Genomic DNA, 22,375 nt, shown 5'->3' with positions numbered 1-22,375 from the left:
AAAACAGCAAATAAAGTTTAATCTGCTAAGAATGAGCCCAATCTGGTTAATTTGCCAACAGCCAGAGAAGCGTGAATCGAGTAGCAGTACCCTGGCAGGCCTGCTGCTGCTTGGCTGATTTTTTTCCCTGGATGCCAGATGATTTTCCCAATGACTGCAGGGCCGTGTTGAGCCCTGTTCCAGGTGCTGGCTGCTTCCAGGTGAGCTTCCCACCGGGATCCCACTCCAGAGATGCTGCCAGTGGTTCAGCTCTGGAGCTCCTCCAGCGCTGCAGCACCCGAGCCATCTGCAGCAGATTAACTCCCACAGGCTTCTCGAAATCTCCCCTTGCTGTGATCTCCCAGCATCATTTACAGCCCCCAATTTGTGCCCTCCAGGTTGACCTCTAAGCCTGCCTTACCTTAGCTGAACTCCCAGCATATGACCGTGTTTACCCAGCTTTGCTTCCGATGGCGCCGGCTTTTCCCGACTGGATTCCCTCCATATGGCGCTCCCTCCGCAGCTCCCTCCTCAAGAAGCTGCTTACAGGTGCAGGGAGCTCGCTCAAAGGCTTTTTCTACCATCCCTGTGACCCCAGTGAATATTTTTATTGACTGTTTTTCTTTTTTCTCCGCAGCTCTCGACTGTTTGCTGACTTTCACTCTTTTTTTTGTGGCTGCACACTCAGGGGCTCTCCTTACTAACACAGAAAATCGAATAATGGCTCAGGTCAGAAATATTCCATTTTATGATCTTTGCAAATCCTCTTTGCTTGTGGGTTTTATGTGATAAGTTAATGCTTTACTGAGAAATGGTCTCAAAGCAGGCACGTTAAATAGTGCTTGTTTTTGACCTGTGGCATCGTTAAGTCAAGAGTTTTCCAGCTTTTCCTGCACACGTGTGGGGTTATTCATCAGCTTTGCAGCTGATATGTTTCTATCCATTTGGATCTGTCAGGGAAGCAGCTGAAGGACTCTCAGGCATGAGATGCAGCCTCTTCTTTGTGCTCTGCCACAAGTGATCTGCAGTCTGGGAGCACCGGCAGCAGGATCCAGCCCATTCCATGGGTGAGCAGAGCAAGTGCAGCTTCTGCTGTCAGTGGGGTTGAGGGGCGGCTTTTTTCCCTTATTACCGGGTGTCTGCATTCCCTTTCTTCTCCAGAGGTGTTTGCACCTGAATTGGAAAGCCGGGTTGGACTGTTTTGCATCCCAATATCCCATCTGTGGGAAGCCATTCCCTGTGTCCTGTCCCTCCATCCCTTGTCCCCAGTCCCTCTCCAGCTCTCTTGGAGCCCCTTTGGGCACTGGAAGGGGCTCTGAGCTCTCCCTGGATCCTTCTCTTCTTCAGGCTGAACAATCCCAACCCTCACTGATCCGTGCTCCCCAGACAGGGAGTGAGGACAGACTGAGCTCCTTAAGGAGGATGAAGCTGTGTGTGAGGATAAGGATCGGCTGTTCCATGGAAATGAGCACAGGGCAATGGGAATTATGATATGTGAGGCAGGAGAAGGGCCTGGAGTGCTTAATGTGCCTTTATCCAGCTGCCCAGGCAATCCCAGTTGTGGATTACTGAGAGCTGTCACATGAATTTTCAGTGTAATTCCAGGGATTGTTAATGGATCCACATCTGTCAGAGGTGCTGCCCTGGAACTGGAGTCTTCCCACAGGGAACACTTCCCTTTAAAAAGGGGGCAGAGGTAGCTGCAGGTCAGGGCTCTGCCAAGGTTGAGGAAGGAGAGAGGGGTTGGGGGCACAGAGGCAGAAGGGCATTGGAATATGGCATTGCTGCTATTGCAATAGGATTAATCATTACTAATAATTTCAGGGTTGGCTTTTTAAGTAGAAGTTCTCTTTTTTAGACAGTGTTAATTTGGTGATTGCTAAGGAGCAAAGTAGCAGTAGGGAAGAGAGCAGAGCACACCTCCTGTGCGTTGGGAGCATGAGCTCTGTCAGCAGCCCATCTTCATGTTCCCAGGATCTGTGTCTGTCCCTCTGCCAGTTCCTGATAACTTCTCATCTTCCATCCTCACTGGATTTATTCTTGCAACACTTTTCCCATTCCTTTCCTTTCTGCAAAGCAGAATTAAATGCTCCTGTACTCTTGAGTTGGAGCTTTGGAAACGAGAAATTTTGGTAAATGTGGAATTAAAGCAGAATTAATTCCTTTTGCCATAAATGTTCTATTAACATGTCATTTATTTCTGTATAATAACAAATGGACTCATAGTAGAGATTTATGGGTTTCCTGGGCAGACTGTTTTGATGCAGTTTATTGACATAAACTGGAATCATTAGAGATGCCTCTTTTAAATTCTGCACTGGAGTTAAAATTAAATGATCAGCGCATTGGCCAATTAAGAGAAGATGTTTGCAACTTCAGTTTTCGTGTTCAGTGTAGCTGGAAGTCACAGGGTGGTGACGGCAGTTAAATATTACGAGAAATGGACATTTTCATTCTGGTGATGAACTTGTGAAATGAACCTCCCAATTTGGAGTTTACTGACATTGCCGAGGGCTGAGTGGGGATGTTCTCCTTTGGCCATGGAGCACCATCCAGAGGGAAAGCTGCTCTAACAGGCCCTGATTTGGACTTTTATTCAGCAATTCAGTTGAAAGGGGCTATTATGTGTTATCACTTCAGCCCGAAATGAGTGCCAGTTCAACTAGCAGGGAGTGAATTAAATTGGATTGCAATAACGCACATAAAAAGTCCCCGTAAAACCAAAAGTTAAATGCCCTTTTATTGGGGTGAGGGCTATTAGTTTCATGGAGAGAATTGTAAATCCTGCAGAAAAGCAGGTGCAGTTTCCCTCCAGCCAGGCCCTGCAGGTGCCCTGTGGGGTGCCCAGCCCTGTCAGCACCAATCCCATGGGACTGCTGGGCTCTGGCTCCCCACATTCCCTATTTTCACCCAGGAAGGTGCCCTGTGCACAAGGACTGGATGGTTTGTGTTGGGCTGTGCCACATCTGGCTGGGCACTTGGAATTTGATAATCCCAGACTGGTTCGGGTGGGAAGGGACCTTAAGGCCCATCCAGTGCCACCCCTGCCAGGGGCAGGGACACCTCCCACTGTCCCAGGCTGCTCCAAGCCCCTGTCTCAGCAGGAGAGGTGGGATTCGGGCAGTAACACTGGGGTTTGCTGCTCAAATTCAACCACGAAACATTGGTTTCCTTGGAGGACTCTCCCAGTCCGATGCTGGAGCTGTTGCTTTTACAAGAATGAAGTTATTGAGCTAAGTCAAATAACAGACAGGAAAACAAGGAAATCACAGCTTGTTAGTAAATTGTTTATAATTAGATTGTGAGCATAGAAAGAGGCTCTGTTTCTTGAGTGAATTATTCACAATGAGTTATTTGCTCAGTCCTACTTAGTAACAGATTTACAATAATTTCTTTTTTTCTGTGTTGCTCTGTTCCTCCAGATAGCTGCTTCCTCTGTGGTTTTTATATTAAAATTTCTAAGTACAATAAACACTGTCTCTTATTGCAAACATCTATCTAGAAGGCAAAAATAAAAACAAAAAAGAGTTAAAAGAGAAAAGGAAAAGGCACCATGTAGATTTATGTTTATGGAGTTAAAACTTGCAGGCATGAACTGAAACAGGGTCTCATTTATTACCAGACTTGGTTGCATCTTTAAATAACCCCCTTTTTATCAAAATATGTTCACAATATAACTCATGGAAGTAGCAATTTGGCAGATTGAACTATATGTTTTTGAATTGAATCTCTGTTCTCTCTGATTTAATATTTAATAACGAAAGCATATCTGCTAGTGAACTAGATAGAAATGACAACTCTTCTGTGTGGGCTGATTAGGGGAAGAAAATTCTGCAGGCAAGTAATATCTCTGTTTTTGAAGGATGCTCTTAAGCTGTTCAATTCTTACTCCTCTTTGAAATTCTCATAATAGTTTGAACAACCCTGAATTAACAAATGTAAATGAGTGTTTTAAATCTTAGTTCTTAAATACTTACCTGGATAACTTCAGAGAAGGGAGTTCTGACTTCTTGCAAGTAGATGTTTCTAGAGAAGATCCACGACTTCAGGATCTTTTTAGCATTGCAGGAAATGTACAAAATCTTTTGTTTGGAATAAAATATTTGTAGAGTCATAGAGTGGTTTGGGTTGGAAACGACCTTAAAGATCATCCCATTCCACCCCCTGCCATGGGCAGGGAGGGACACCTTCCACTCCCCCAGGCTGCTCCAAGCCCCATCCAACCCGGCCTTGGGCACTGCCAGGGATCCAGGGGCAGCCACAGCTGCTCTGGGCACCCTGTGCCAGGGCCTCCCCACCCTCACAGGGGAGGATTTCATCCCAATATCCCATCTAATATTCTCCTCTTTTAGTTTAAAATGGAGGGAACAAACTAGGAGAATGATTTATTGCCCTGTTTCTGGCCTGGCTATGGAAGCACAGCCTGGTTGTTATAAGCTTGTGCTTTAAAAAGAAAATTCTGGTTTTGTGGTCATGCAGATCTGCCGGGGTAAACCTTGGAACCAGCTCATGTCTTCCCCTCAGCCTGGGGCAGGGCGGCTGTGGCCAGGAGCTGCCTGTCCCTGTGGACACACCGAGCTGCTGCTCTCAATCACAGAATCAAAAGGCTGATGTGGCTTCAACCTTCTTCCAGCTCAGGTTTCTGCAGGATTCCAGCGAGCACCCAGTGCTGCCCTGCTGGTTCCTGCTGGAGGAGGGCTGGGAGAAGGGAATGACCCACTGGGATGGCTGGGACACCATACCTGCCTATGTCCCGCCAGTTTGGGCCCAGCTCAGACTGGGAGATTAAATGTGCCTCCTGATTTAATTACATAGCATTTTAAAACACAGCACTAGCCACGGCAGTGTTAAAGAGCAAAGAGCCCTTTGGCTTTTCCATTAAGCTGATAAAAAATAACAGAATAACAAAGTGCAATTTGCTTAATGCACAGTTACCCCCTGCCCGAGGCTGGCGCTTCCTGGCCAGGCAGGTTCTGGTCCCAAACTGCCTCTGCCCTTCTCTTGTGACTGCCTTGGCAGCAGCTTTGGCATCGCTGTTTGAATGCAATTAGAATGAAGCAGTTTGGAATTGTTGCAGTGAGAGCACAAATCCCTCCCCTCAAGGAGGAACCTCTCCCTTCCCAAGCAGCCCCTGTCTCTCTCCTCACCATGCTGGATGCAAAGTGTCCATTGCAGGCTGCTGGAGCAGCTCTGGAATTTTGTTGGGGATTCTGTTCCCTGTAATTGTGATTATTCCAGTCTTCCTTCAGCATTTAATTGATTACTGCATCTTGCAGCATCTTCTTCCAGGCCTGAAGGGCACTGTGGCGTCATCTTCCCCTCTTCATGTCTGGATCAAGCTCTCATAGGGTTTCAACAGTGACAGAGCTGTGAGCTGGAAAATGCACAGAACAATTACCTGGCAATTTATAATGCATTAATTAAATGTAGGGATCACTTGGCACCGGTGCAATCTGCAGTAAAGCCTGTGCACTGTGGTGGGCAGAGATTGATGGGCACTCTGGAGGGGCCCACAGGCCCATTCCTGGTGCAGGAGGTCCCTGGGATGGGCATTTGCTTTCAGGAGCAATGGCAAGGTTTGGGTTGGTGGGAAATCGGGACATTCCCCCTGTGCTGGGCACTGAGGGCACACCTTTAATCCTGGGATCAGGTTTGGGCCCCTCATGGGAAGGACCCTGAGGGTCTGGAGCGTGTCCAGGGAAGGGAACGGAGCTGGGAAGGGGCTGGAGAACTCCTGAGGGAGCTGGAAAGGGGCTCAGGCTGGAGCAAAGGAGGCTCAGGGGGGACCTTGTGGCTCTGCACAAGTCCCTGACAGGAGGGGGCAGCCGGGGGGGTCGGGCTCTGCTCCCAGGGAACAGGGACAGGAGGAGAGGGAACGGCCTCAGGCTGGGCCAGGGCAGGCTCAGGGTGGATATTGGGGAAATTCCTTCACTGAAAGGGTTATTGGGAGGGGCTGCCCATGGCAGGGGTAGAATCCCCATCCCTGGAGGGATTTAAAAGTCGTGTAGATGTGGCTTCTGGGGACATATATAAACATATATATATATATATATACACGGATATATATGGACATATTTATAGATCGCATCTACACACATGGTATAAACAGGGTGGTCTCAGTGTGCAGACCACCACTGGGGCTCTGGCAGCTGACACCATCCCACAGCCTATTTTTGCTTCCTCAGGCATGTGCTGTCTCTTAAAAAACCCTGAGAAAATAAAAAATAGCTCTTCCCAATAATCCTGGGACAGGTGAAAAATCTAATCCCCAGCCCAAATGGCCAACAGAGATGTCTGGGGAAGGAAAGCTTAAAATAAAACTGTTGCTGGGGAAAAATGAAAGCTTTGGGTTGGGAAGTGTAACAAGACTTGTAATATGTAATGAAAATCAAATTTAGCAAGGCTAGCACTCATTTCATGGGGTTTGGGTTTTTTTTCCCAAACTCCCAGAACCATGAAGTTCTTTGAGAACTTCAGCGATCAATAACCCATTACAACAGTGACACCAACTCTGAACCTAATTACCAGTGCAGCAGAGCTCACCTAATGAGTTCTTAGAGTTACTGGAAGGGGTAAAAGTGTGTGTGGGTTAATATCCTCTTTTTTAATATATTTTTCTCTATGCATCTTGATCTCTTGAGCACAACAGAATTCAGACTAAAAAGGAGGATAGTGAGACATGTATCAAACCTCAAACTGCAAGTGTAGCATCTATTTTGCTCTGCTCAGATAAAATTCAGGTTTTCTGGAGGACAAGAACCCCCTTGTTTTACTACATCTCACGGCAATTCCTTCTAAATGAAGCACACAGGTGTAGAAATTTTTTTATTCTTTCCTCTATATTCTGTATAATATTGTCTGTTGTATATATGCAATATAATATATGTATATAATACATGTATTGGGTGTGTATAATTGCATACTGCCTTCTCTTGCTTTCATTTTAGATACCTGTGCATAGAAATGCATTTCTTGTCGAGAAATGACAGGTCCAAAATTAGAGGTGTCCAGGCTTGATTCCAACACACCGGTAATGGTGGAGTCACTGCTGCTCGCCTTGGTGTTGTCTGTGCTGATTGAGTTCACTTGGACGTTCTCATTTGAATTTTTCCAGCATCCAAACATTTACTGCCCTTGCAACTTCCAGTGTGAGACTGGAGAACCCTCCAGTGATGTTTTTTTTTTTCCTAAAAATAATCAAGCCCATATAATCAAGCCATCTCTCGGTCTTCCTGCTAAACTAGCTTGGGCATTTTTCAGTTTCCTTTGAACTCTCTTTTTTTTTTTGTGTCTTCAGTTGTTCTTCAGGTTTTCTTTTTGAGCAATGAGGAAGAGGAATCAATGCCATGCTGTGGTGGTGTCCTTACTGCTGTGACAGGTCCCATCCCTGGAAGAGGCTTTGCCTTGGAGAGGGGGAGGCCTCAATGGGCTTTTATAGATCAAAGAATCCCAAAATGGTTTGGGTTGGAAGAAACCCAAACCCCATCCCATTTCACCCCCTCCTGTGGTCAGGGACATCTCGCACTATCCCAGGTTGTTCCAAGCCCTGTCCAACCTGGCCTTGGACACTGCCAGATATGATTCCACATAATGACATTTAGAGATGCGTCCATAAATTGCCTCAGCACCTACCACACGTCACCGAGCCCATTAACACATAACTGCCCCAAAATGCTAACCCAGGAAATTTCTTGAATTCAGCCCTTCCTCCCAGGAAGCTGCAAGCTTTGTGTTTGTAAAAAGGCAAAAAATTCCCCCCAATTTCAGCTATCAAAGCTGAATTTGGCTTCTAAGGTTCATTTAATCACTACAATGGCTTAGTTAGAGAGAACGCTGCAGAGGGGTAATTTATCTTTATTTGTCAGCTCCCTAGGGCTGAGTTCTTTTGAAGGGCAAAAGTGAATAGGAGGTAAGGATAAATTGTTAGCTGTCTAATTTTTGACCTGTGATTTCTTTCAGACATTATGTTCAGGGAGTTTTTGAACAGTGGTGCCAGGAGACCATGGGTGAACCTTTAGGGTGTTGCCAGCCTGGGATTTGGCTGAGCCTGTCAAGGGTTTTACACGTTTTAACCGAGGAAAATGCATACAGGGTTTAAAGAGGACAGGAAGGAGTAGAGTTCTTTGCAGATCTTCATAGTTAAGGTGTGGCAAATTAATTTAAGCAATTTAAATTGGCTTGATGAGAGTCCATGTCCCTCAGTTTCGGTGTGGCAGCAGCACGAGCCTCGTATGACGCCCACCAAAGTCAAGGGAAGGGCTCCTATTGATTTCCAAAAGGCTTGCATCTTATTTAATGAAAATCTCACTGAAGACAACTTGCACATGGCCTGACTAATGTTGCTGTAAGGGAAAGTGCTTCCTGCTGTGCATTTAAAACTGGCTCCGTTGTGTGATTAATGCTGATTCCAAGGAAAGCTCTCCTTGTGCTTGGTCACCCAGACGTGTGGCACAGCACTGCACCTCCAAGGGTGGCACAATCTCTGCCCATCTGATGTGTAAAACCCCACTAATAAATTGTGATTGCAAAAAGAAAATGGCATTTGGACATGGCTTGTTAATGTTTTTGACAATAACTTTGCTTGTTTGGGCTGTGCTCCAGCTTTGGTTGGTGATTGCCTTGTCCTGCTCTGGTGCCTCTTTCCAGGTTCTGCTCCAAGCACTTCACTCAGAACCTTTTTCCTGTTTGGCTTTCAAATTGAAACTGTCTGAATCCCAAGTTTAACAAGGACGATTTCCAGTTCCAGTCCCACTGCAGGCAAAGCTAAAACCTTGACAGGCCCATGGTGGAAATCATCCAAGAAGGGTCATTCTCCATAGGGATGCTTCATGGTTTCAGAGGATCACTAACAGACGGGCTGGGAACTGGTCCTGTGAAGGCAAAACCAGGCAGGTTTTACCATCCTGGCTGGTGAAATCCTGCTTGTTCCCAGGACAGCACTGGCAGGATTTGGCCATCACCAAAGCTGCTGGACTTGTGTCACAGTGGGATTTAGCAGTGAGGTGGTTGATGCACTTCTGCTGTCTCACCCCAAAACTCTTCACTTTATTCACAGCAAAGCCAGACAGTTCCAGATTTCTCATATGAACTCAAATGCCACATGATTCCCGTCTCCTGCAGGAATTGGAAGTCTACTTAGAGGATTAACTCGACTTGCATATAAAGCCTGTACATTGCTGTCAGAGCTCTGTGTTTTGGGTAGCTCATAACTGAATCTGTTTCATTATAAGATGAGGCCAACAACAATTTTTTTCACTCCCCATGAAGTGTATCTGGATATTTGTGTGGGAAAACTTCACCTTAAAATTCATCCTCATTGTGATTTGGTAAAATGCACTGAACTGATGCTTCCCAGTGACAGGATTTTAAATACAAACTCAGGCTCAATTTTTATAAATCATTGATCACATACGGCATTTTTGGTTGTCCTTAACAGAAAACATTAAAAATACATAAGCAGAAATGGTTTTTGCCAAGACAGCAGGAGAAACATAACCATAATAATAGTAATAATAGTAACAATAGTTTGAATTAGGATATTAGGCTTTGATTAGAGGCAGCACTTTGTAGTTAGGGCTCACAGGGTTGCTCTGCCACATTATAGAATTTATTTTACATTTTGTCATTGCTTTTTGAATTGTTCAGTTTGGTTAATGGGATTTAAGAGGTAAAAATCATCCTGAGTGTTTCCTTAAAAAACAACATTCAGAAGGCAAATCTGGCTTTTTAGGCATTATAACGGCTGTGGATTCTTTAGTTCCCTTTTCCATTTTTCTCTATGTATTTTTTACTCTCCTGCCTATGTTAATTTTTTACCAAGATATTTCGGTTTACTGGGGATATACCTAAGTTAGTTCCCCTCGTGTATATGAGGAGGATTCAAGCAGACAAGGGTGAGCAGTGGGCAGCAGCATTTGTTTCTAGCACATGATAAATGACAAATTTCTGGTGGATGCTTGCTTTTAAATTGCCCATTAAAGCAGGTTTCAGCCATGGTGGGGAGCAGGCAGCACCCCCAAATTTCCAGTTTAGCCAGGTTCATTCACTTGATGTGAATTCTCAGTTCTGCTCCAGCCCAGAGGTGTCCAGGAGCTGCTGCAGCCACAGCAGCAGGGAAGGAGTAGGGATGTGATGTGAAATCTGAGAGAATTGAACTCCTTTGGGAGACTGGGACACTAATTAAAGCTGGCAGTAATTAAGCATGTCCTCGCTGAGGCAAGAGGAAGATCCAGTGCAATCAGCAGAGGCTCTTGGCTCTCCCACCTGGTGAGGATGATGGGCGCGCGTTCCTGGAAGGGCCCCTGTCCCCCAAGGCAGGTGGCACTCATGCCTCCCAGTGATTTAGTGCTGAGCATTTCCAGTTTTCATCCAGGGCTTTGGATGTGGCTGAGGAGCCTGATAGGTCAGGAGGGACCTGCACAGCTGGTGCCAGGGCTGCCTGGGGCCGCCTCACGCTGGGCTCAGGCTCCTCCACTCCAAGTGCTCAGCGGGGCCTGCTGCCCTGTCCTTGGGCACTGCCATGAGGGCAGAGAGAGGAGGAGATTCCAAGGTAGCCTGTAAAGGCAGAGCAGCTCACGGGATCTGTCTGTATGGGCATAAGGTGAGCTGTTCTCTGCTTTAGCACTCTGCTTGGGCCGCACTGGAGTCAATTGGCTGAAACAGTCGCAAAATAATGCCAATTGTCCTCCTTTTATTAATTTTCTTCATGCTCTTTGCCATAAAGTTTAGGAGGTGTAGGTGAGGGTGAAAAGCTGCAGGGACAGTGAGAGCCCTGGAGAGGAGCAGCAGCAGCAAGAGGGGCTGGGGTTGTGCCATCCCCAAAACCTCAGCCCGGCTCAGGCACCACTGTTAAATGGTTCCAGAAATAAAGATCTTTGTTCCAAGCCCCGTTTCAGGTTGCTAAGTGACAGCGGTGTGCTTGCCTTGCACATTACTTACCTCAGCCTGCTTCCAGAGCAAGGCAAGGAATAGTTAAAGGCAGGAGAAAATTGGGAGTGCCAGGTATTAAATACATTATTATTACTTATGGCCAAGAAAGGCACATTTTGTCCCATATCAAGGCCAGGGAGCACTGAGGGAGCTGGGCAGGAGGGATGGCGGGTCCCTGACTGTGTCCTCTTCCATATTCCAGTGGGCAGAGCTGGGAGATCCCATTTTTATCAGGCTGTGCTGTTGTCTGTTGCCTCTGAAGGTACAGGTTGTGGTGGAAGTTGCTCAAAGAGGTTTTTCAGTGTCCTGCTGCTGTTTTTCACCTTTGCTTCGCTCCCAGAAATGCAGGTATCGCTATAAATTATGGTATTTTAAAATGCTGCACTTATTTCTTCCTCCAGAGTGTCCCTCAAACATCAACATTTGGGTGTGTCTCATTTTCTTCAGTGTGATTTTCTTTAAGGGTAGAAAGATAACAATGGACATTTAAAAAAATACAATAATAACAAAAAAAAAATTATTCAAAAGCACCTTTGTTAAAACCATTGGGCATCATTCCAATGATCTTTAGCAAGGAGAGCAGGAATTCAGAGCTGAGCAACCTGGGATGGTGGAAGGTGTCCCTGCCTGGAACTGGATGACTTTTAAAGTCCTTTCCAACCCAAACCACTCTGCGATTGTCTTCTGCCTTTGGGAGCATCTTGGGGGTAAAAAAGAAAATCACGGGAGTGATTCCTCAGCTCTTGCCTTGAATTTGGTTCAGTGATTTAATTATCTTGGTGTGTAGGGGAAAACAAAGTTTGCCAGATAAATATCTCGGGCCTCTCTTGGGCCCCTTGGAGTGAGGGACTGGAGTGAAAGGGACTAAAATAGGATTTCTTAATAAAAGCTCATTAACAGTGCCTGCGTGGTGGGGGCCTGCGTTAACTATGGCAAATACATAGATATTTCCTGATCACAGGAGAGTGCTATTCAAATATAAATAATTCCTTCTGTACAGCAAGCTTGGGGAAAAAAATTGAGAGATATTTTCAGTCAACAGCAGTTGGCTCCGCCAAGCTCCTCGTCAGCTGTGATGAGCTATTAGGGGAATGTTTATGGACACAGCAAGAATAAACTCCAAAAAGCATCCATCATCTTTATTGCCCCTTTCCAAAGTGAAAGGGGTTATTTGCTTGCTGGACGAGCTTGCAAAGGACTGATGGAACCTGGGAAGACAGAAAGAATTGACAGGGTTTAGTGTTTCTCCAGACATGACATCAGGGTTTGATACAAGAAATGGGAGATAATTCATCTTCCTGCAGCACTCAGAATGCTTTGCAAAGGCTCCAAACCCCAGAATTCTCCGAATTGCTGGAATAATTGGATGCTGTATGTTACTTTGGTTTAATATAGGTCTGAACACCCCACTCTTCCCCCCAAAAAGGAAATTTTAGCACCCCAAGGTCAGTGTGCTTCAAAACCATTTGCAAAGGGAAGGGGCTTTGTCATTTTTGTGACATTTGGGATGTTCTGGGTTGGTTTCCAGAAGTTTCCGGAGTTTTTGTGCTCCTGAAGGCAGAGATGCTCTGTGGTGTGGGAGGACTGGGAGCACCTTTTGCCTCTCACCTCACTCTTGCCACCCTCTGCACCATCGAGGCGTGCTCAGTGGGGTTTAGTTTGATTAAATTTCATCACTTGATCTATTAGAATTAGTTTTCTTCAAAAGGCTGCAGTTTATCAAGAAGGAAAAGCAAAGATAACAAAAAGCCCACTATTCCAGGCTGGGGCTGCGCTATCACATGTTGGACCCTGTTAAAAATCCCCCGTTCCCAGGCACGAGGGAGGTGCTTAAGATGGACAAAAATTGAAATGCAACTTAGAAATGATAATTTTATTGTAGGTTTGTGCTGCCATCCATTGTGCCTTACCTGATGGGGTAATTACCACCGTTACAGAACATTTTAATTACAACACTGAGTCAAACGTCACGAAAGTGCCTGGCTACAAAAACCATATTAAATATGCACAGATACACTTTTTCCACTCGTATTTCCCTTCCTTTGTATTTTTGCTGTTAACAGAGATCAATTGCTGCTGTCACATCCCCTGCTTGTTTACAAGTTTCAAGGTTTTCCCAGCATTGTGTGGAAGATAGAAATATTTTTTTTCCAGACTTACTAGATTATCAACAGATGCTCGTTTTATAAACTTGCTTTGAAAATCTGACTGGGCAGAGAAACTGTTTGAGACAGTGATCCAGCAAACTGAGTGGGAGAAAGCTGCAAATTTGAGTCATTGAGCAGATTTACAAGTGTTTTCCCAGGGTGAGATTAGAAATGATGCTGGTCTGTAAAGGCAACTGCAAAGAGCTGTTCAGAGCTGCTGAGTGCTAGCCTGAAACAGCAGAGTTTTAAAAGAAATCATACACCCCATGTTTTTAGCTGCAGCTAAAAACAACAGTGCAGAGGATAAATCAAAATGAATTTTGTCTGCTGTGGGAGATCCTTACTGGGAAGCCATGTAAAGCCCTGTGCTTTAAAACCAGCTTTCAGCTTTGCTTTTTCTGCAAGTTTTGCTGAGAAATTGAGGGAAATTTGCCATTTTTGATGATTGTCCTTTTGGTTTCGGCCTGGGTTCGTGATCATTTTTGCTGTATCTTGCTTTTGCCCACAGTCCCACATCCCCAGGGCTGCCCTTACAAACCAGCACCACCTGAAATCCCATCTGCAGCCCAGGGCATCCTGGACTCAGCAGTAAAATCCCAGGTGGGCACAGGGGGAAGCCCTGGGATGGGACAAGAGCTGGTTGCAGAACCTCAGGTGCAGCCTGAGCTCTGCTGAAACCCAAGGACAGGTGGTCACAGGTGTCCCTGGGGCTGCAGGGGCAGCAGGGCAGGGCTCAGGGGAGCTCTCGGTGTAACCTGCACACAGGGGTACAATATTTATCCTGAATATTCCTCAGTTGGTATTCATGAGCCCCTGCTTGTTCCAGGAGCACTGCTGTATACCCACAGGTATTTCCCTTTGATGTTTCTTTAGTCTTTCAGATCAAAATCAACCTTGTGCCTGAAAACCTTCTCTGCAGAAAGTGCATTTGTGGAAAATAGTTGGATTTTCTAATCTGCATCACCTGATCTGCCACCCCCAAACCAGGCTGGGTGAGCACCTCTCCCTGTGACACACTCTGCCCAAGGAGGATGGGATGGAGACCTGGTTTGCATTTCAAAAAGCCACTTTTGTGCATGAAAAGCAAAGAGTTGGTGCTGTACTTGGCTCGTTGGTGTTTGAGCAGGTCTGTGGTGAAGGTAACAGAGCCTCTGCAGGGGTGTGTTGCTGTCAGGGGTGTGGTTTTGGGAGCCCTCAGCAGAAAATCATGACTGATGATAATGGTGGCAGTGTCTGTGCCTGGGCAGGATGTGCTGCAGGGATGGAATGAGTGGACACCATTTCCAGGAAGCTGGGGATGAAAGGAGAGGGAGGTGGGAGGTGAACAGAACCACAGAATGGTTCCCACTGGAGGGGACTCAAAAGTCATCAGGTCTCTCAGGACAAGAGAAAAGGGCCTCAAGCTATGCCAGGGGAGGGTCAGGTTGGACTTGAGGAATTTCTTCACTGGAAGGGGATGCCCAGGGAGGTTTGGAGGTGCCCAAGGAAGGGCTGGACATGGCACTCAGTGCTCTGGGCTGGGGACACAGTGGGCATCGGGCACAGCTGGGACTCGATGGCCTTGGAGGTGTTTTCCAACCTAAATGATTCTGGAATTCTGGTTCTAACCCCCTGCCATGGACAGGGAAGGAATAATTCTCAGTGTTGTGCCCTCACATACAGCCAGTAATTCCAGCAGATTGCTGAAAAGCAGCAATACCTCTGGCCATTGTGTGTTGTTATTTATTTCTGACTTGCTCCTTTACTGATGTGGAAAACAATTGTGGAGAGCAGCTGATTAAGGTTTTGCCATTTAATTTTTATCTGCATGGGGTTGGTGTACGATGAGAGCCTCACCTGATGTAAAAGATGCCTTTGATATTCTTCATTATCTCTCTGGAAGGTTTGCATTGTTCTTGGGGAAATGAAGAACAAAAATATGCACAATGGCTCCATTAATTCCCTGGCAATTACACTCCAGCTCTTTTCAGGATCACTACGGAAAATTAGTTCCTTAAGACATGCCTTAAACCCAGAAAGGGTTTCCTGAGAAATTAGGGAACTGGTTGGCAAAAAGGAGCTGTTAAATCCATTGTCTTATGAAATCCATTGTGCCACCAGGAAATAAAGATTTATGGCCATGCAGTTTATGGGAACCACATTGTGTCTCATGGCTTTACTAGGGAAGGGGTTGTGTTCAAATTCCATGGATTTTTAAGGAGATGGATAGAGGACCTGTTTTCTGTGGAAATTCAGTGCAGCACATGAGTGTTGGCTTGAAAACTGCCCATTTCCATTAAATGTTAACATTGGCTTTGATGGAAAGGCAGCAAATAATTATTTTGGTTTGGGTTTCACATTGCAGTTCTTTTTAAAGGGTTTGGGGTCCTTAAAAGGAAAACTGTTTAGTGCAATCTGCTTTCCTTTTGTTCTTCGTATCCTCTGAGTTCCTTTGGCTGGAAGTTTCCAAGCTGTGTGAGGAGTTTGTCCAATTCCCAGCATCCACATGGGTGCCTCTGGGAACCCCAGAGTGAAAATTAAGGAGGCTATTTCTGGGGCATAGGAAAAATGGAGAGTAAATGGCTCTATACTTGAGAGTCTGTATTATTCTAATCTTTTCCCAGTGTGAAATTCTCACTTAAAGTTTCATGGGAACATCTTTTCCTTAAATACAAGTCCCCACTTCAGCTTTTACTGGGGGTATTAAAAATACGTGTAGGAAAGATAACACTTTGTAGCTGTGTAGTAGCTATTAAGGAGAAAAATCTGGATTTGAATGCTGATCGTTTGCAGATACAGAAATGGTACCACCTGCTGCTGGAAAGCATGGAGCATCCATGAATATTATGGGAAGTGCTCTGACAGCTGCTGCAAGGGGGAGGCTGTAGCAGCTGCTTACTAAGCAGAGTAGTGAGAGTATCAGTGAGGCACTGAAGCTCTCTAGGAGACAGGACCTCAGTTTTGCGCCTTTATTAAAAAATTGCCCAAAATTCCATCCAAAAAAATGCAAAAAACAGATTTTACTGCCTGTTTTTTGTGCACAGGAGCTTGCTGAGCTCACCTACACACTGCTGTAAGCACTGTTATCTCTCTTTTCTGCAGCTCTCCCATTTAGATAACTTCCCAGAGGTGTCTGCACTTTTGCAGTGCCCACACTGTGTGGCTGTTTTCCAAACAGGAATTCCCAGGATGGTGACTCCCTGGGTGCTTCTTTGACCTCACTCATTGCTCTTAGAGCTTCTAAATCTCCTCTGCATCAGCTCTGAGCTGCAGATCCTGAGAGGTGCTCAGGGCTCGTGTCAGGTGAGCTGATCCTTAGAACATCTGAATGCATTTCCAGAGTAATCCCCTGCTAATTAACACACAAACTCCTTCACTGTTAATAAGATAAATCGGTGTTTTCTTGATCTTGTGCACAGCTTATGGTAATTTTAAACCCTACAGAAAGTGGCTGCTTCCATGAACAAATGGGGATAATTAGCTGGAGATAGTTATTATGCAAATTGAGCAAGCTGCACCTTTGAGTGGAAGTGGATGAGCAGGTTGAGCATAATGCCCCAAATTTGGATGCAAATGGAAAAGCTGTTATGGCATAACCTGCCCAGGCTGTCCATGCTTAGGATCAGCTGCAGGAATTAATTTGGGAAGTGAGCCCCAGCCATGAGCCCAGGCTGTTCTCCATCCCCAAGTGGGAGCGTGGCTGGGCTGAGTGTTCCTGGGTGATCCCAGCAGGCACTCGGGGCATTTTTTTGACCAAAACCTCACTTCAATGAAATCAAAAGGTTTGGGCAAGTATTGATCTTTTGAGGTTTATTTAGAAAATCCTGCCTATCTGGATAATATTCAATTTTGATGCTTTTACTCCCATATCTTTTCATTTAGATTTGTTGTTGTTGGTTTTTTTTTGGTTTTTTTTTTTTAACAGCCACATAAATACTATCAATTGGCTGAAATGGAGAGGAATATTGTAAAATTGAAACATTCAAAATGTAAATTAATTTATTTCTTCTTGTTTTGTTTTTTTCCCCCAGTGCTCACCACAGGACACCTCATGTGTCTGCTCTGGTTTGGAGCCAAGTGTGCCATCAGATGTGGGACTGCTGGAGCCCGTGGGGCTGGAGCCGGTGCTGACCTTGGCCAGGCTGGTGGGACCCCAGCAGCAGAACTCTGAGCCAATTCTCTTCCCTGTGAGTGTGTTCTTAGACTCATTTCTTTGGGAGGAGTTGGAATTCTGTTCATCTGGGCTGTCTCAGCTTCATGGTTGCTCTGAGTAACCAAGAGCTGCTGATTAATTAACACTGAACACAGTAATTGATAGCAACCTGCTTTAGACAGATCGTTCCTAAGAGAGACTTCAGCTCTGCTCCTGCTGCCACACAGTTTGTGACTCCCAGAGTCCCAGGCTGGCTGGGGTTGGAAGGGATCTCGGGAGGTGCCCAAGTCCAATCCCTGCTCCAGCAGGTTCACCCAGAGCAGGTCACACAGAATCAGTCCAGGTGGGTTTGGGTATCTCCAGGGAAGGACGCTCCACAATCTGGGCACCTGTTCCAGGGCTCTGCCACCCACAAAGCAAAGAATTTTTCTTCATGTTCAGCTGGAACTTCCCATGTGTCAGATTGTACCCGTTGCCACTTGTGTTTTCACTGGGCACCACTGGGAGTCTGGCCCCCTCCTCTTGGCACCTGCCCTTAAAATACCTGTGTGGTGATAAAATCACCTGTCAGTTGTCTCTTCTGCAGGGTTTGGAGTGTCTATGCCCACAGTGGTTCGGGTTTTCTATTCCCACATCTTGGTTTCTGCCACTCAGGAGCTCTCTGATTCCCACCTGGGGCTGGATCAGCCCTGCCTGGGTCAGGCCCAGCTTCCCCACAGCGTGGCACCGGGAGAGGGAGCAGGATCTGGGAATGCAGACACAGCTCAGGATCCACCTGGCTTTCCTGGCAAACCCCGGGAGCTCCTGGATCTCTCCCATCGCCCTGCAGAGCCCGGGAACAGCAGCTCCTCCACCCGTGCCCGCTCCCCACATGAAATCAGCACCAGCCTCATGAATGCGGAATAAAAATGCCTTCTGATGTTTTCCCTGAAAACGAAAGGAAATCAGATGGGTGTAGGATACAAATGAGGGCAGGACATCCCAGGCTCTTGCTCCCCGGGGGGAGGACAGAGAAGTTATATTTACATTACACACGGCGTGCCCTGACTGTCAATATTGTGAAGCTCCTCCACAGACCGATGAAATCTCCACCTGAACTTTGTCAAACTGTTTTATCACTCAATCTTTTGATTATCAGTGGAGGAAAAAACCCCACATTTCCATAACAATAGCACTTAATGACCGGAGGTGCTGAAAATCCAAGGTCTAATTTCATCCATGGAAATAGAGATACGAGACTCTCTGGCGAAATATTTGAAACTTGTTTTAAGAAGAGATGTTGGTGGCGAACAGATGGCCCCGGCCCGGCATCCATATTCATGAGCGCATTGATTTCATTATGTCTTCCCCTAGGAAACTCAGCTTTTATAAGTCTGCCTGGCCATCAAATTGAGCAGTCAGGAGCCCTCTGTCACAGCTCTGTTGCTGTAGAAATTGGGGAAAGTATGTGAGAGGCTTTAGCACTTTTGTCTTGACTTTTATCACCCAACACCTGTTGTTTGAGGCTGGAGAGCTGGGATTTTTATCAGGTGGAACGTACGTTGGCTTTGGGTGCATAAAGTGCCGTGTTCTTTTTAACTGAGTGACTTTACTTTTGTGACATCCTTGTGCTGTTTAATAACTTCCAGAGGGCTGAGATCTACGGGCAGGAGCTCCCAGTGCAACCCCGAGCTGCCAAAATCTCTTTGGGGAAATCCCTCGTGCGATTCTCTGCTTGATATATTAATTGCCCAGGATAAATCTTACAAAGCAGCGATCACTGCGATCACAAAGGGAAATAAAACATCGAGGCAGAACTGCAAATCCAATCTGAAGTGTCTTTTCACAGAGGAAAACACGTTGTTAAGCACTAGTGAAAGCTGGGAATGTTTTGAGGATTGTTTTTAATCGACTTCGAAGGCTTCTGGATGAATTTCGGGATTTTTAAAAGTTTTGTCCAAAGAGAAATTTTTTTCCTTTGTTTAGTCCCTTTCCCGGGAACATCTAATTCCATATGTGAGGATACCGACTGCTGTCTCTAAATGGTGACATTTGGCTTTTTTTGGTACAACATTTGTGCAGCCCTGACTGGAACTGTGCCACCTCCCGAGGGTGAAGCCTCCTCGCGGGAGCTTTGTTTTTTAGGCACGGATCCAGTGATGGGAGAGCATCCCTGGGCATTGGAGCCCCGGGACTGGGGGTCCAGGGATGGGGAGACTCCTGGTGGGAGCAGGAGGACCTGAGGGACTGATTGATGGCAGCGCCGGCGTCCCCTGGACTCTCTCAGCCCTGCATTCAGGACCTACCTCTTTTTTTAAGGCAAGTTTAGCAGCTGGTCCTTTGATTTGCAAAATGAGGTTTAGTTCTAAAGAATAGGCCAAGACTGAGGGGATTCTGTGGGTTTGGGACTTGGAATTGCTTTTATCTTCCTCTTTTTGTCACTTCACTCCTTTCTTTCAGGCCAGAAGTATTTTTGTGTGCTCTTCAAAAGCCGGGCTGCTGTTGTACTTGGGCTCCAAAGAGCCTTACAAGTGCCATTTAAATTCAGATCTTTTGCAAAGCTTGAAGGGAGAAAAATTTTTCAAATGTTTCCTACTTGGACGTAATCGATCAGCAGTGGGGTAAAACCCAGAAATGTTCTTTTGGGGAAGCTGAATGAAATTACAGCTGCCTGACACGACAGTTTAAGCTGTCAGCTGAATAAAGACAACATCTGACCACGACAACAGAATCTCCGGTTTTTATTTTATTCCTTTTCTAGAAGCAAAAAACAGGGTTAATATGGTCCCATTTGGTTTGCTTGATCAAGAGTAGAGTTTAATTAAATAAAATGAGCACAACCACCATTTTTTTGCATTATGGAACTGTCAGTTTAGCATTCAGCTCCCAAAGGGTACTCAAAGGATCATTTAATTTTAAAATGATTGTAGCCTTGAAATAACTTAAAAGGCACTAATGTATTTAATCAAAGGAGGTAACTGGTAATAGAGGAATAAATCATTCACGCATATAAATAACAGGACTCCCACGAGGGTGGGAAGCCAACAGGGAAAACATTTAGGGCTACATTGTTTCCTCTGGCCCCCTTCTGCCCATATCTGTGGAGCTAAAACATCCGAGATGTTTTGTCACAGGCACAGTTTGGGGTTCTTCTGTACCTGGGATATCCAGATGTGCTGTCAGCTGTCCCCAGGCCTGTCCTCACGTGTCATCTGCGCCTGTTTTATCCACCCCACGTGTGCATGGAGCGTGTTCTGACCTGAGGAGTTCACTGCCTCTCGAAATGTCAGGATTCAGGTTGCCTGCACATCCCTAATTCCCCCCTTTCATCTCCCTCGCGGAACGAGAACTAACGAGGGGGAAGGAGCCGTGTGTGGCCCTGCAATTAAAATGTCTTTGCTGAGCCCGAGTGGAAGCAGCTATTTCAGTCTGGCCGCTTTTTCACTTGCCTGGCTTTGCTGTATAAATAATGGGCTTCGGCAGCGCCTTGGCTGTGGGTGGTTATTTTTACAGGGCTTGGAAAAGCTCAGTTTAGCATTTGGAACAGCAGGAGTGGGCTTGGCTCATCCCCTGGGGGGTTGGGAGTGGGAGCAGGGGCTGGGGCTGCTGCTGCTGCTGCGTCCAGGCCAGCCCTGGCGGTGGCACCACCCTGACAGTGGCACCACTCTCTGTTCCCACAAGTGCCAGGCTGGGACTGGGCCAAACCCAGCTCCTTTGCACTAATTCCTAAGAGTTTCAGAAATACTTGTTTCGGTTGGTTCTTTTAAGAGTTGTTTTATTGATGTACTAGATGAAACAATAAGCCAAGCGAAAATATTACCTGTATTGTTACACATTAGTTATATGGGAATATAGTTGATATTAATTAGTAAATATAATAGTATGAGTATGATAATGTAATGCAAGGGGATTTCTCCCAGCAGTCTGTTGTGAGTGGCTGGGGACTCTGCTCCCAGCTATTCCCAGGCAATTGGAGTTCACATCCAGTGGCGCTTATTTATATATTTTTACACTCTCTATTAATTATTATACACATGATAATATAACACAAGAGGTTTCTCCCAGCACTCTGTTGTGAACCTTTGGGGCTCCTGCTTGGCTCCTAACTCTTCCCAGGCAGTTGAAGTTCCCATCAAGTGCACTTTCCCTGCAATTAAACACCTGAGCCACTCCAAACCTGTAAATCTTTTGACAAAACACCCACTACAAAGTTGTTCTTTGTGTATCATCTGTAATTGGCAAATCTCTCGGGATGCAGAGGCCCAGGTCCCACTCCTGGGGTTGTCCCCTTTTTGCTGTCACACCTTCCCTGTGACACCTCTACCTGTTTTTAATTAACACTCATGGTTATTATATCTTAGGAATTCCCAGAGACAAGGAACACTGGTTTAACCAGAAGGGATAATGCCACACCTGCCCTGGGTGTTTTGTCCAAAATCCAGGGGGTCAATTTGCTTAATTGATTAAGCACAAACAGGTGCTTAAACTAGCCTGCCCATCCTAGTTTATCTCCTTGAATGAAGTTATTCAGTGAATTCAAAGATTTTTTGAAGTGATTTAATGAAAAATTAATTTCTAGGGGGAAAAAAAAAAAAGATGGCAGGTCATAAATATAAGATACTTCCCATCTGTTCGTGGTGCATGACTCAGGGCTGTGTGCATGCACCTGGATAAAAGATGAATAACCCGCAGCTCGTGCCAGAAGAGCTTTTTAGCAGGTTGGGATCAGGCAGGCGCCTGATCAAGGTCGTTTAGGATTCCCATATAACATAAACTTGTTAGAAATGACATTTTGATGGTGTAACTGCCTCCCTGGGAGCGTTAATATGAAGGAGTGAGACTGAGGAAAACCCCCAGTGGCCTGAAACACCAACTTGTGGAATGCACTGGAAATTAAAAGCTTTCATGTTTTATTGATGCTGAAATCTGGATTGAACATTCTGGGGGTGTCTCATCCCTGGCAGTGCCCAAGGCCAGGCTGGATGGGGCTTGGAGCACCCTGGGACAGTGGAAGGTGTCCCTACCCATGGCAGGGGTGGCACTGGGTGGGCTTTAAAGTCCCTTCCAGCCCAAACCAGTCTGGGATAATAACAACAACAACAACGAGGGGAATTGTGGGGGGAGATCAGAGATCTGCCAAGCGGGGATGGGCAATACAGGCTGAGGGTCCCAGGGTTTCAGCTTCCTCTTCTGTGGAGAAACTCTCCAA

The 22,375-nt window shown here is 45.9% G+C and overlaps 1 long non-coding RNA gene across 1 annotated transcript in view; it reads left to right on the top strand.

Annotated features, from left to right (window-relative positions):
- Positions 1–22,375, top strand: part of LOC108446962 — a 129,855-nt gene that overhangs the window by 18,510 nt on the left and 88,970 nt on the right. The window contains exons 2-3 of the long non-coding RNA XR_001862305.1: positions 617–708; positions 17,066–17,221. This is a non-coding gene — a long non-coding RNA (uncharacterized LOC108446962). The remainder of the gene's footprint in view (positions 1–616; positions 709–17,065; positions 17,222–22,375) is intronic.

This window comes from Corvus brachyrhynchos, unplaced genomic scaffold (assembly GCF_000691975.1).
Source record: "Corvus brachyrhynchos isolate BGI_N302 unplaced genomic scaffold, ASM69197v1 scaffold95, whole genome shotgun sequence".
Lineage (NCBI taxonomy): Eukaryota > Metazoa > Chordata > Aves > Passeriformes > Corvidae > Corvus > Corvus brachyrhynchos.
The sequence above is the reverse complement of the archived record's forward strand: the minus strand, read 5'-3'. Positions and strand labels throughout refer to the sequence as shown.